We start from the raw sequence: 12,239 nt of genomic DNA on the forward strand, positions 1-12,239 counted from the left end.
GAATCATGGATCACTACATCAAAAACTAATGATGTAATGTATGGTGATTAACATAACATAATAATAAAATAATTACACACTGAGGTGGGAAATAGAGGATCAGTATCTAGAGTTCCTATGATATGTTATTTGAATTGTCCAGATTAAAAAAACAACAAAACATGCAAAGAAACAGGAAATTATGACACAGAGGAAAAAATTTGCCAACAGAAACTACCTTTGAAAAGGTGCAAATGTGAGATTAGCAAAGACTTCAAAACAACTATTACAAATAAATTGAAAAAAAACTAAAGGAAACTTTGCTTAAAGAAGTAAAGGAAGGTATGATCACAGTGGCTCATCAAATAGAGAATATTCAAAAATAGACAGAAATTCTTTAAGAAAAAGAAATGGAGGGGCGCCTGGGTGGCTCGGTCAGTTAAGCAGCTGACTTGGCTCGAGTCATGATCCCAGGGTTCTGGGATTGAGCCCCGCATTGGGCTCCCTGCTCCCCCGGGGAGCCTGCTTCTCCCTCTCCCTCTGCCTGCTGCTCCCTCTGCTTGTGCTCTCTCTCTCTCTCTCTCTCTGTCAAATGAATAAATAAAATCTTAAAAAAAAAAAAAAGTAATGGAAATTCTAAAGTTTAAAAGTACAGCAAACAAAATAAAAATTTACCACAGAGACTAAATCGTAGATTTTATCTGATGTAAGAAAGAATTAGCAAATTTGAAGATATGTCCATAGAGATGAACAGAGAAGAAAAGAAAGTGAACAGTCTCAGAGAATTGTGGGTACCATTCAGTGCATCAACATATGCATTATGGAAGCACCAGAAGGAGAGGAGAATATGAAAAAAGGCAGAAAAATATTTGAATAAGTAATGACTTGTAACTTCTCATATTTGATGAAAAATATTAATCTATACAGCCAAGAATCGCAACTCCAGGTAGTAAAACATGAAGAGATCTTAATTCTGAACATCATAGTCAAAATGTAGAAAAATAAAGTCAAAGAGAACATCAGAAAGAGATAAACAACTCATCAGGTAGAATTGAGACCCAATAAGATTGAGAGCTAACTTCTAATCAGAAACAATCAAACCAGAAGATTGACATATTTAAAGTACTGAAAGAAAAAATTACTTGCCAATCAAGGATCTTGTATCCAACAAAACTATCTTTCAAAAAGTGAAAATAAAGGTTAAAAAAATCCCAAATTAACAAAAACGGAAAGATTTCATTGCTAGCAGACTAACCTTGACAAAAAAAAAGAGGGGACGTATCCCAACTTATCCTCTGAGGCTGTTATTACTGTGATATCAAAACTGAAGACATAGCTTTGTGCAGTGGCAGTATCGTAGCCAATGAGGTTTATCCGAGGCGCAATTATTGCTAATTGAAAACTGAAGGCATGCCAAGAAAACTACAGAACAATATCTTTTATGATTCTAGACACAAAAATTCCTCAACAAAATACTAGCAAATCAAATGTAGTAAGACAGAACATATAGAAAGGACTATACATCATGATCAAATTGGATTTATCCCAGGAAGGCAAGATTGGATCAAACTGAAAATCATTCAATATAATACAGCTTATCAACAGAGAGTACCGAGTCATGTATAGAAGAGTTGAACCACCATATTGTACACCTGAAACTAATATAACTGGAATTAAAATTTAAAACTTAAAAAGAAATAAAAATTAGGGGCGCCTGGGTGGCTCAGTCGTTAAGTGTCTGCCTTCGGCTCGGGTCATGATCCCAGGGTCCTGGGATTGAGCCCCCATCAGGCTCCCTGCTCCACAGGAAGCCTGCTTCTCCCTCTCCCACTCCCAGTGCTTGTGTTCCCTCTCTTGCTGTCGCTTTCTCTGTCAAATAAATCTTTAAAAAAGAAATAAAAATAAAAAAAAAATAAGTACAGAAATACAGGGAAAAAAAGAACAAAAAGCACATGATCATTTTAATAGATGCAGAAAAAGCATTTGACAAAACCTAACACCATTTGAGGATAAAAACACAACCAACTAGGAAAAAGAAGGAAACTTCCTCAACCTGGTAAAGGGTATCTTTAAAAAACCCCACAGATAACATCATAATTAATTAATAAAGATTGAATTCTTTGCCTCCAAAATAAGGAACAAACAAAAATGTCCCCTCTTGCCACTTTTATTCAATGCTGTACTAGTGGTTATAGTCAAGCCAATTAGGAAATAAACTGAAATAAAAGGTACCTAGATTGGAAAGGAAGAAGTAAGATTATTTTTGCATATAACATGATCTTATAGAAAGAAAATCCCAAGGAATCTGCTAAAAATTTATTAGAATTAATAAACATGTTCAACCAGTTGGTAGAGTATAAAATCAACATACAGAATCTTTAATTGTATATACTAGCAATGTACAATCCAAAAATAAAAGTAAAGAAACAATTTTATTTATAATAGCATAAAAAAGAAAAAAAGCAATAGTTATAACGTTATATTCTGCAAAAGAAATGTAACACTTATACTCTGAAAACCGCAATTAAAGGAGGAAATTAATAAATTGAAACATATCCCATGTTCATGTGTTGGAAGAGTCAATATTGATAAAATAGCAGTTCACTCAAAATTGATCTAAAGTTCAGTACAACCCTTATCAATATCCCATTGCATGTTCTCTCTCTCTCTTTTGCACAGATTGATAATTTGTTTTTAAAATTCACATGGAAATGCAATATATTCTGCATCGTCAAAATAATCTCCAAATAAAGGCACAATAGAGAATTCATATTTCCTAATTTCAAAACTTGGGACAAACTACATTTATCAAAACGATTTGGTAGTGGCATTGAATAGAACAGTGGAACAGAATTGAAAGTGCAGAAATAACATTTATACATTTATAGCTGATTAGTTTTTAACAAAGATGCCAAAACAATGAAGTGTGTGTGTGTGGGGGGGGGGGGAGGTGATAATATTTTCAACAAATAATTCTGGCTATCAAAGTGCAAAAGAATGAAGTTGGACACTCTTGTTCATGCCATCCTAAAACTAATCCAATATGGATCATAGACCTAAAAGAGAGATCTAAGACTATATAACTCCCAGAAGGAAACATAGGTAAAAATTTTCATGACCTTGAATTAGGCAATAGTTTCTTCATAACCAAAATCACAAGCAATATAAGAAAAAATAGATCACTTGGGTTTCTTCAAAATTAAAAAACTTTTGTGCATCAATGGACGCTATCAGAAAGTGAAAGGACAACCCGAGAATGAGAGAAAATATTTTCAAATCATATATCTGATAAGTGACTAGTATACAAAATATATAAATTCCAGGGGTGCCTGGGTGTCTGCCTTCGGCTCAAGTCATGATCTCGGGGTCCTGGGATCAAGCCGCATGTTGGGCTCTCTGCTCAGTGGGGAAGCAGGGAGTCTGGTTCCCCCTATTCCTCTTCCTCTGTGTGCTTTCTCTCTCTCTCTCAAATAAATAAATAAATAATCTTAATATATATATATATGAACTCCATAGCAAAAAGACAATGCAGTTTAAGAACAGGCAGGGGATTTGAATATATATTTCTCCATAGAAAATATACGAATGGCAATAAGTACATAAAAAGAGGCTCAACATCATTAGTCATTAGGGAAATGCAAATCAAAATCACAATGAAATAACACTTCATACCCACTAGAATGGCTATTACAGACAACAACAATTTGACACTTTCTTGAAACGTTAAATGTAAATTTGTCTTATGACTCAGTAGTTCCACTCCTAGGTATCTTTATAAGAAAATGAAAATTTTACACTTGAATGTTCATTGCAGCAGTATTCTTAATAGCCCAAAGTGGAAACAATTCAAATGTTCCTTAACTGCATAAACATGTGATGTAGTAATACAGTGGAATGTTACTTGGCAGTAAAAAGGAGTGGAGTACTGATTAAATGCTATAACATGGATGAACCTTGAAAACATCCTAAATGAAAGAAGCCAGTCACAAAAGACCTCATATTTTATGCTTCTCTGTATATGAAATGTCAAATATATGAAATGTCAAATATATGAATTGTCAAATATATGGTGACAGATGTTTTTTAATAGTTGCCTAGGAGTAGGGGAAGGGGAGTTTGGGAGGTATGGAGGAGTAACTGCTAATCAGTTCGAGGTTTCTTTTTGAGATGATGATAGTATTTTAAAATTAGATTGTGGTGATAGTTGCACAGTTCTTTCTGTGAATATACCAAAAACCACTGGATTGTAAAATTTAAGTTGGTGAATTATATAGTAGGTGGACTGTATCTCCATAAAGCCAATAAAATGTTTGGATTGAGGGAATGGTTGCATAGCTCTGTAAATTAATTAAAAATCATTGAGTTACACACTTAGAACAGTGAATATTATAGTATGTAAAAAAAAAAAAAACCTCAAGAAAGTTGCTTTTAAAAATCATATGAACTATTAACAGTTAATTTAGCTTTAGAAAATTTATTTATTGTGATAGGGAGTGGTAAGTGAAGAATCGGAAAGGAAGAAAGTTTTGCTGTAACTGAACACAGAGTATCCATCCTGGAACTGAAATAAAATCCTGGCTAAGATTTGTTGGAGTATAATCATTATCATCATCATCAACATTTACAGATGCTTTTTTGAATGATGTTTGGAATTTTTGCTTCCTGCTCTGACCATATTATCCCCATTTTTGTCACCATATTGTAAATTGTGTAGGTATGTTTTGCCCATATTCTGAATAAGACTTTTCACCATTTCTTATTCATACCGAATTCCTTTGCTGTACAGATTTGCGGTTGACTTCAGTTTTACCCTCACTTTAGCTTGGCCAAAAGTCTGAATTTTCTGTAGGTGTGCTTTTTAGTTTTAAATAGTTGAGTAATAATAATAATGATAGTGAAAGTGACAATAAGTAGTTAATTTTCATTTTATGCTTACTGTCTGCCAATTTCTATTTACTATAAATGTATTAGTTTTCTTAATACACATAACACAAAAGAAATGTAATATTAATTCCGTATGAGGAAAGGAAGTATAGTCTTCACTTGCAACATCTGATTACTTTGTAAGTATAAATCGCATTGTTTTCACTGTACTAAACAAACCCCACATTTTAGTGTAGTTCAGTTGCTATTTGAACCTTGATATTTCTTTGTCACCAGAATCATGCATCAATATCTTTGACTAGTTGTGTGTGTGTGTGTGTGTGTGTGTGTGTGTGTGTGTTTGGGGGGGGGTAGTGTTTAAAGGGGAGGTCAACATGTTATATTACATCATTTTCTCTCCATAATTGCAATGTAAAGACCAATAATGAAGGCTCACCCACTTTTATGCCCTAACCTATTTGAGTTCAAAACTTTTCCAACATGTTTTCCTTATTTTCTACTGACTTTTTGGATTCCAATATTCATCTTTTAACTTTGAATTTTCCCTCACTGAAAACCCAGGGATTCTACTGTATCTGTTTTGAAATCTTCCTCTGTTCAGCAATTCCACCCTTCTGGTCCCCTGTCTATATATTTTTTCCAGTGTGACTGCTTGTAGTGTTTCACTAATAGCCTTGAACCCCACACTGTCCATATGCTGGCTGCTAGCCATCAAAAACATAGATGGGGTGGCAGGGAGAGAGTGAGCTGCCATGTTAAATCGCCTCTTTCCCTCCCTCTGGGAAAGGACCTTAACCTCAAGCACTTTCAGTCAATCACAGTCTAAGAGAGAACCTTGAAAATGTTCTGCAACACTGATTGGTTCCATAAAATATGCTGGCTGTATGCAGAAGTTGAGTTTCTTTTTGCTTATTTTATAATAAAGGGCAATGCATGTGCTGTATTCATAGTAATTCAAATCTGACACAAATAATACAGCAAATAATTACAGTGACCTTTAACTCACCTCAAATTTAAACAAAGGTTAAGCTGCCCTTTACTAAAGTAAATATTTTCTGTAGTCAAATAAATGCAGACACCTTTGAAGAGGAGAATACATTGCCAAACTAAACGAATCTGAAAATTGTTACAACAGAATAATTTCAAAACATAAAGAATGCAGAACTCTTCAGCATAAACAACATCCAGACGTGCCGGCATCTGCCATTATTAATTTACCTTCCCGTGTTTCTGATGGGCTTCCCCATATGTTTGGTGGGAACCGTTGCTTGAAATTTCTGTCCAGGAGGGCAGATATCAAAGAGAAATATTAAAAGTAAGAGAATTTAGCTCTCTTTTCCATTCCCTGATTCAGTAAACAGTTTATATTTTATTCCATAAGCTGAACAAAGCCCTAAATGTTTAAGTGGTTACCATGCATATCCCAACTCTTACAAAATAAACGCAGAAAACAATGCTAACTCAGCAAAGGAAGCAGCTGATAAGTTTATGTAGTTCTTATACCAAGGTTTAGCTGTTGGTCAGATAAGGACCAGGTGTGTTTTTGCACATTTTAATTTGTTTAGTCTATGTCTATTTTAAATAGCACTTAAAAAGGAAAGAAAAAAAGAAATTCAGGGGTGGACTATGTTATGCATACCTAGTCTTTAATTTTAAAAGTTTATTTAAAAAAATAATTACTCTCTTTCTGGGGTCCAAATGCTAATGATAATGTTGACTGTGAAAAACAAGTCATCATCTTGTTACTGCAATTGGTACCGCCTCCAAATTCTCCCTTCATTAAAATAAGGCCACCTGATGTAATTAGAAGTAGCATGCCTCTAATATTTTTGGTCACAATTTAAATTACATGTCTCAAATAGGGATTAAATTTACATTTAATAAGACAATAATTGTATGTTAAAAGGAAAACTAAGTTTATTTCTTTTTGTTTCTCTCACTGCAGCTTTGCCAACTCTGTTATTAAGATCCAAGATGTTCTTAGAGACCTAAATTAAGGGGTTTATTTTTAACCAATTTAAAAAAAAAAAAATGAAAGCAAAGTCCCAGGTCAATAAAACCCTCCTACATGTCTCTCCTAACTCTGACTCAGCAAATTTTTCTATGCCTCAACCCCTTTTTGAAGTTGTTGAAATAAGAGTACCGGGCTGTTACTTTCACACCAAAAGGGTGCAAATCTAGGATCTGAGGATGATCTATTAATAACCTTGGGGAGTATGTGTTTGTTATCTCAAAGATCGCAGCTCCTTTTGGATTCTTGCTCTGTATGAAATGCCTGACACTGACCTTGACAGAAGTACATGAAATTGTAATGGGAGTGAGAATGAATTCTTCACGAAAGTAAAGTAACTCTGGAAGGGTACTGGGCTCTTTTACTGTTGCTTGAATTCCTTATCATTCTGTGCTGTTTTATTACCTAACATTTGATGAGGAATCTTCTTCCTCTATACTTTAAGGGTCTTATATTCTCCTATAGTTCTTAACTCCTTGAATCTCCCTTTTCTGTTCCTTTCTGTTAGAGGTTAATTGGAGACTTAGGCTGTCAGGGCCAGGGTCAGGGTCCCCCAACAAGAAAACAGGGAGCTGGGACAGCTGAGACAAAACTGCACGAGCATCCTGTTTTACAGCTTAGACAAGACCACATTAGCATCCTGTCTAGCAGCCCCTGAAGAAGTGACTTTTGCAAAACATCCTGAAACAAAACAGTTAACCATAAAACATTGGTCACTATCACAGGTTGAGGCAGTTAGTCTCCAGATGTCAGCCCAAAAGACCATCAACATGCGAACAATAACCCGATAGGTAGACAGGTGCATGATCAAAGCCCTGATTGGCACACCTCAGCAGGCAGTCCACAGGGGGCCCAAACTCAGGGTGCTCAAGATAGTTCCTTGAAAGAGCTTATAAAAACCCCTAGATCTGAACACCAAAACAGCAACCCTCTCAGGTCCCCTCCCTCTCTGAGAGCTTTGTATTATCGCTCAGTCAACTTTGCTTTGCTGCCCACCACTCGTCGTCATCTGGTCTACCTCTTCATTCTTCCAAGTGGCGTGACGAAGAACCTTGGACACTAAGGGAACAAAAATCCTGTAACACTGCCTTTGAGGAAGAAGAAATTACCCATTGCCTTTCCTGATGTTTCTTACAACCTTCCTCCTCTTCAGAAAATTTCTTCCTCTTTGGAAAATTTTTTTATTTTTTTTTTTTTTGTTTTTGTTTTTTTTTAAAATATTTTATTTATTTATTTGAGACAGAGAGAATGAGAGAGACAGAGCACATGAGAGGGGGGAGGGTCAGAGGGAGAAGCAGGCTCCCCGCCGAGCAGGGAGCCCGATGCGGGACTCGATCCAGGGACTCCAGGATCATGACCTGAGCCGAAGGCAGTCGCCCAACCAACTGAGCCACCCAGGCGCCCTGGAAAATTTTTTTAGAGAAAAGGTCTATACTGCTCTGATGGATAACTAGAGAGAATATATAAGGAACACAAATCCAAATCAAGAGATAAAAAATTGATAACTTAAATATGTGTTATTCACTAGAGCATGGTGCTTCTCTGTAAGTTTTGGGTTTGAGGGAAGATACTGCTCTTAGGTTTAGATCCTTGACCCCGACAAAAATTGAAATATACCAACTCCTCAGAGGTTCTGCCTCTTCGTGTCTAAAAAGACCTGTGAGATCTCCCACCTCTCATTGAGAGCAGAGCTCAAAACTAAAGAGTGCAACCCTCCTTGGTTCCTCAAAATGGAGGTTATAGAACTGAACTTGGTGCCTTCAGCATCATGTTTTTTATTTTCTTTTCAACTTTTATGTTATTTTCCTGAGACTTTGAGTTTATTTGTCTGTCTGGTCTACAATTACTTGTTTGCTCTTCTGATTCTTTGTCCCTGTGGATTTCAGAATGTATATACAGAGAATCTTACATATGTAAATAATCACGGAAGTATCTCTAATACTCTTCTGCATCTGTTTTCCTTCTCTTAGGATGTGGAGTTAAAATGCAATTGAGTGCTATACTTAAATATCTTTTCTTCTTGTCTAAGATCATTTTCTTCCATAAGCAGAGTTTATACTACAGAGGTAAGTATGGCAAGACCAGGTGTATTAAAGCAATACATGGAATACTATTTTGGAAAATCATAGTTGTTTGATTAAACTATAAGTCTCATGAGAAACTGTTTGTAATGTTTCCCAAAGAGGAGTAAGATCCATCACATTGGACAAGTGGAAGGATTTGCAAAGAAGTAATTGGATTTTCATGATGTTACAGGCTTTTTTTTTTTTTTTTTCTTTGAGAGAGAGAGCACAGGTGCGTGAGCAGGGGTGGGTAGGGAGGGCGGGAGAGAGAGAATCTTAAGCAGGGAGCCCCATGTAGGGCTTGATCTCACAACCCTGAGATCATGACCTCAGCTGAAATCAAGAATTGGCCCCTTAATCAACTGAGCCCCAAGGTGCCCTGTTGTTATGGGTTTTTAAAGGGAGTATTAGAGAGAGTTTGTTTAGCCGTAAAGAAGGGATGGTATAATCAGTAAGGGGGAAAAAAAAATGCCCCAAACTAAAGATATGAGAAGAGAACAAAAGAAAGTCAGCGAATCTGATCAAAACAACCAGAAAATCTGACCCAAAAATCTGACCACTAGTGAATTGATAGTTACAACTGGTCTGAGTTTCCAAGGTATTAGAGTATCTCTGCTACCTATGCTGTGTAACTTGAACTTGAAGCCACAAGGGATAGGGTATGGAAGCCAACATAGAAAACACTAATTTTCTTGGAACAATATGTATGCCAGAAGAATGATAATTAGTTGAAATCAATAGAATTATTTTTTAAAAATTTAATTCCAGTATAGTTAATGTACAGTGTTAATTAGTTTTAGGTGTACAATATAGTGATTCTATACATTCTATACATTACTGAGCGCTCATCATGATAAGTGTGTTCTTAATCCTCTTTACCTATTTCACCCATGCCCCACCCACCTCCGCTCTGGTAACCATCCGTTTTTTTTCTTTATACATAAGAGTCGGTTTTTTGGTTTGTCTCTTTTTTTTCTTTGCTTGTTCATTTGTTAAATTAAATTTCACATATAAGTGAAATCTTATGGTATTTGTCTTTCTCTGACTCACTTATTTTGCTTAGCCTTATACTCTCTAGATCTATCCATGTCATTGCAAATGGCAAGATTTCATTCTTTTTTATGGCTGAATAATATTCCATCACATATATCTTCTTTATCCATTCATCTATGGATGGACACTTGGGCTGTTTTCATAATTTGGCTATTATAAATAATGCTGCAATAAACATAGGGGTGCATATATCTTTTTGAATTAGTGTTTTTGTAGGAATGCATAGAATTCTTAAATGTGGGGTGGTAGGGATGAGTCACGTGGAGACAATCAGAGTAATGTAGAGGAGGGACCAGAATGTACTGTTAAATGCAGTGATGTGAATATAATTGAGAATGAGATGCTACCAATGGTATAAACATCTCTGAGAGAGACTGGTGGAAAGGTCTTTCTGGGTTAGAGATAAACTATTTTGCATTTCTAAAGAAGGCTTCTTATCCTTCCCAAAGACATCTGCAAACTTCTACTCGTCATTTAAAATAATCTTGGGATTATTTTCTCATACCTCCAAGAGAAATAATCATACTCCTCTCTGTTACATCTGGGCTTTGTATATATTCTTCTAATGTGCGTTAGCACACCATCTTATAATTGTTTCAAAACCTGTTTATTTCCTTTTCTAGGAGGGAAGTTTATTAAAAGCAGGTTTCTATTTATCTTTGTAATGCACTATATTTGACTTATTGTGGGTGTTCAATAAATGTTAAATGGAATTTAATTTTGAAAACTGTCTTGGGTTTAACTAAAGTTGGCCACAGTGTTTACTGATACTAAGGATGGCTGAATCCTTTGGTGGGGGCAGGGACAGTTTCCTCTGTTTGTATATCTGTATGGGCAGGAAGGAAGAGGTAGTATTCTTTGACAAAGACCCCTAAAAATAGTGTGTTAATGCTGTACTTTATGCATCGACTGTGATTTCACTGCCATCAATTACTGGAGATGAGGTGACCAGACGATTTGTGTGAGGAGAAAATTTCTTCCATTGCTAGAAAACATAAAGACTCCTGGCAGAAATTTTTCACTGACCTTAGACTTTTGTAAAGCTACATTTCTCTTGATTATCTTGCATATTTTACTTCACACATGATGTAAATAAATTTGGTTTATTTTTTTCTTATTTTTTTTCCCCTACTCTTTGCTTTGGCTGCTATGAAGCTCAATGAAGCACTGTTATCTCATCTTAAATAATTTTGTGCATTATGTCCTTTGTTTCTTTATATTACCTCTCCCTAAGACTCTTCTTATATTTTAGTCCTTTCTCCCTTCACCTCAATTACTCTATCATAGGGTTGTATGATTTTTTAATAGCTATCTCAAATACATCTGGGAACAAGGCAGGATATAAAGTAATTAATAAGTAAAATAAATCCAGGCATGTTAGCCCCACATACTACCTGCCTGCCAATACCACATAATACAAACCACATTGCACTGTTTAGAATGAATGAAAGCAAAGGTCTCGAGCTGGTGGCTAACAGGCAAAATCCTGCCCACTGACATGTTTTGTTTGGCCCACACAGTGTGTTTAAAATATGAAATACTTGCCAAACTTTAGGAATCAGAAAATTTTAAATGAAATCCCAGTTTTTCCTAAAGGGGCCTATATTCCATGGCAACAATGCATGAGTGGTAGCACTCTTTTTCCAGTTCATCACAGCCCCGGGTATGCTATTTTATTTCTGCTGTATTTCAGTTGGCACTATTGTATTCATTTATATGACCTGCTAGACACTATAAAGATTTTGCTTGGGGCTCCTGCATTAATGAGATGAACAATTTACTTAAATAAGTCATCATTTTTCAGTAGCTTTTTATTTCTATTAATAAAATAACGGCAGACTTTTTGTTGTTGCTTTGCTTCTTTTGAACATGAAAAAGCTAACCAACATTTTGGAGCTTAAATCAGAGAAATAATATATTAATTTATGATATTTCTACCCAGACACTGGAAGTCTTCTTATCAGGGGATTAATATTTAGGACACCTTTACTATTGAAATCATAGTCCTGAATCTGGAAATAAGGCCTTGGCCTTGCGACAGTTGTCAGAAACTTCTGCCTGGTAGTCATGGATTGTAATGTTTTGGACCTCAAGTGAGGGTCCTAGTAACTCTTACTTAGCATATTACTTTTAACAAGCTTGATTTTCTTTTCTTCAGTCCAGAGTGAAGTAGAAATATATATATTTTTAAACAGTAGGACAGTTGTAAAAGGAAAAGTGACAAAACACACTTTGATGCTTAAGGGAAA

General features: G+C 35.6%; 1 pseudogene; it reads left to right on the top strand.

Annotated features, from left to right (window-relative positions):
* The first annotated feature begins 1,313 nt into the window (after nucleotides 1-1,313).
* Nucleotides 1,314-1,473, top strand: LOC116638415 (annotated as a pseudogene).
* Nucleotides 1,474-12,239: the final 10,766 nt, after the last annotated feature.

This window comes from Phoca vitulina, unplaced genomic scaffold, assembly GCF_004348235.1.
Source record: "Phoca vitulina isolate PV1807 unplaced genomic scaffold, GSC_HSeal_1.0 scaffold1, whole genome shotgun sequence".
In the NCBI taxonomy this organism is placed as follows: domain Eukaryota; kingdom Metazoa; phylum Chordata; class Mammalia; order Carnivora; family Phocidae; genus Phoca; species Phoca vitulina.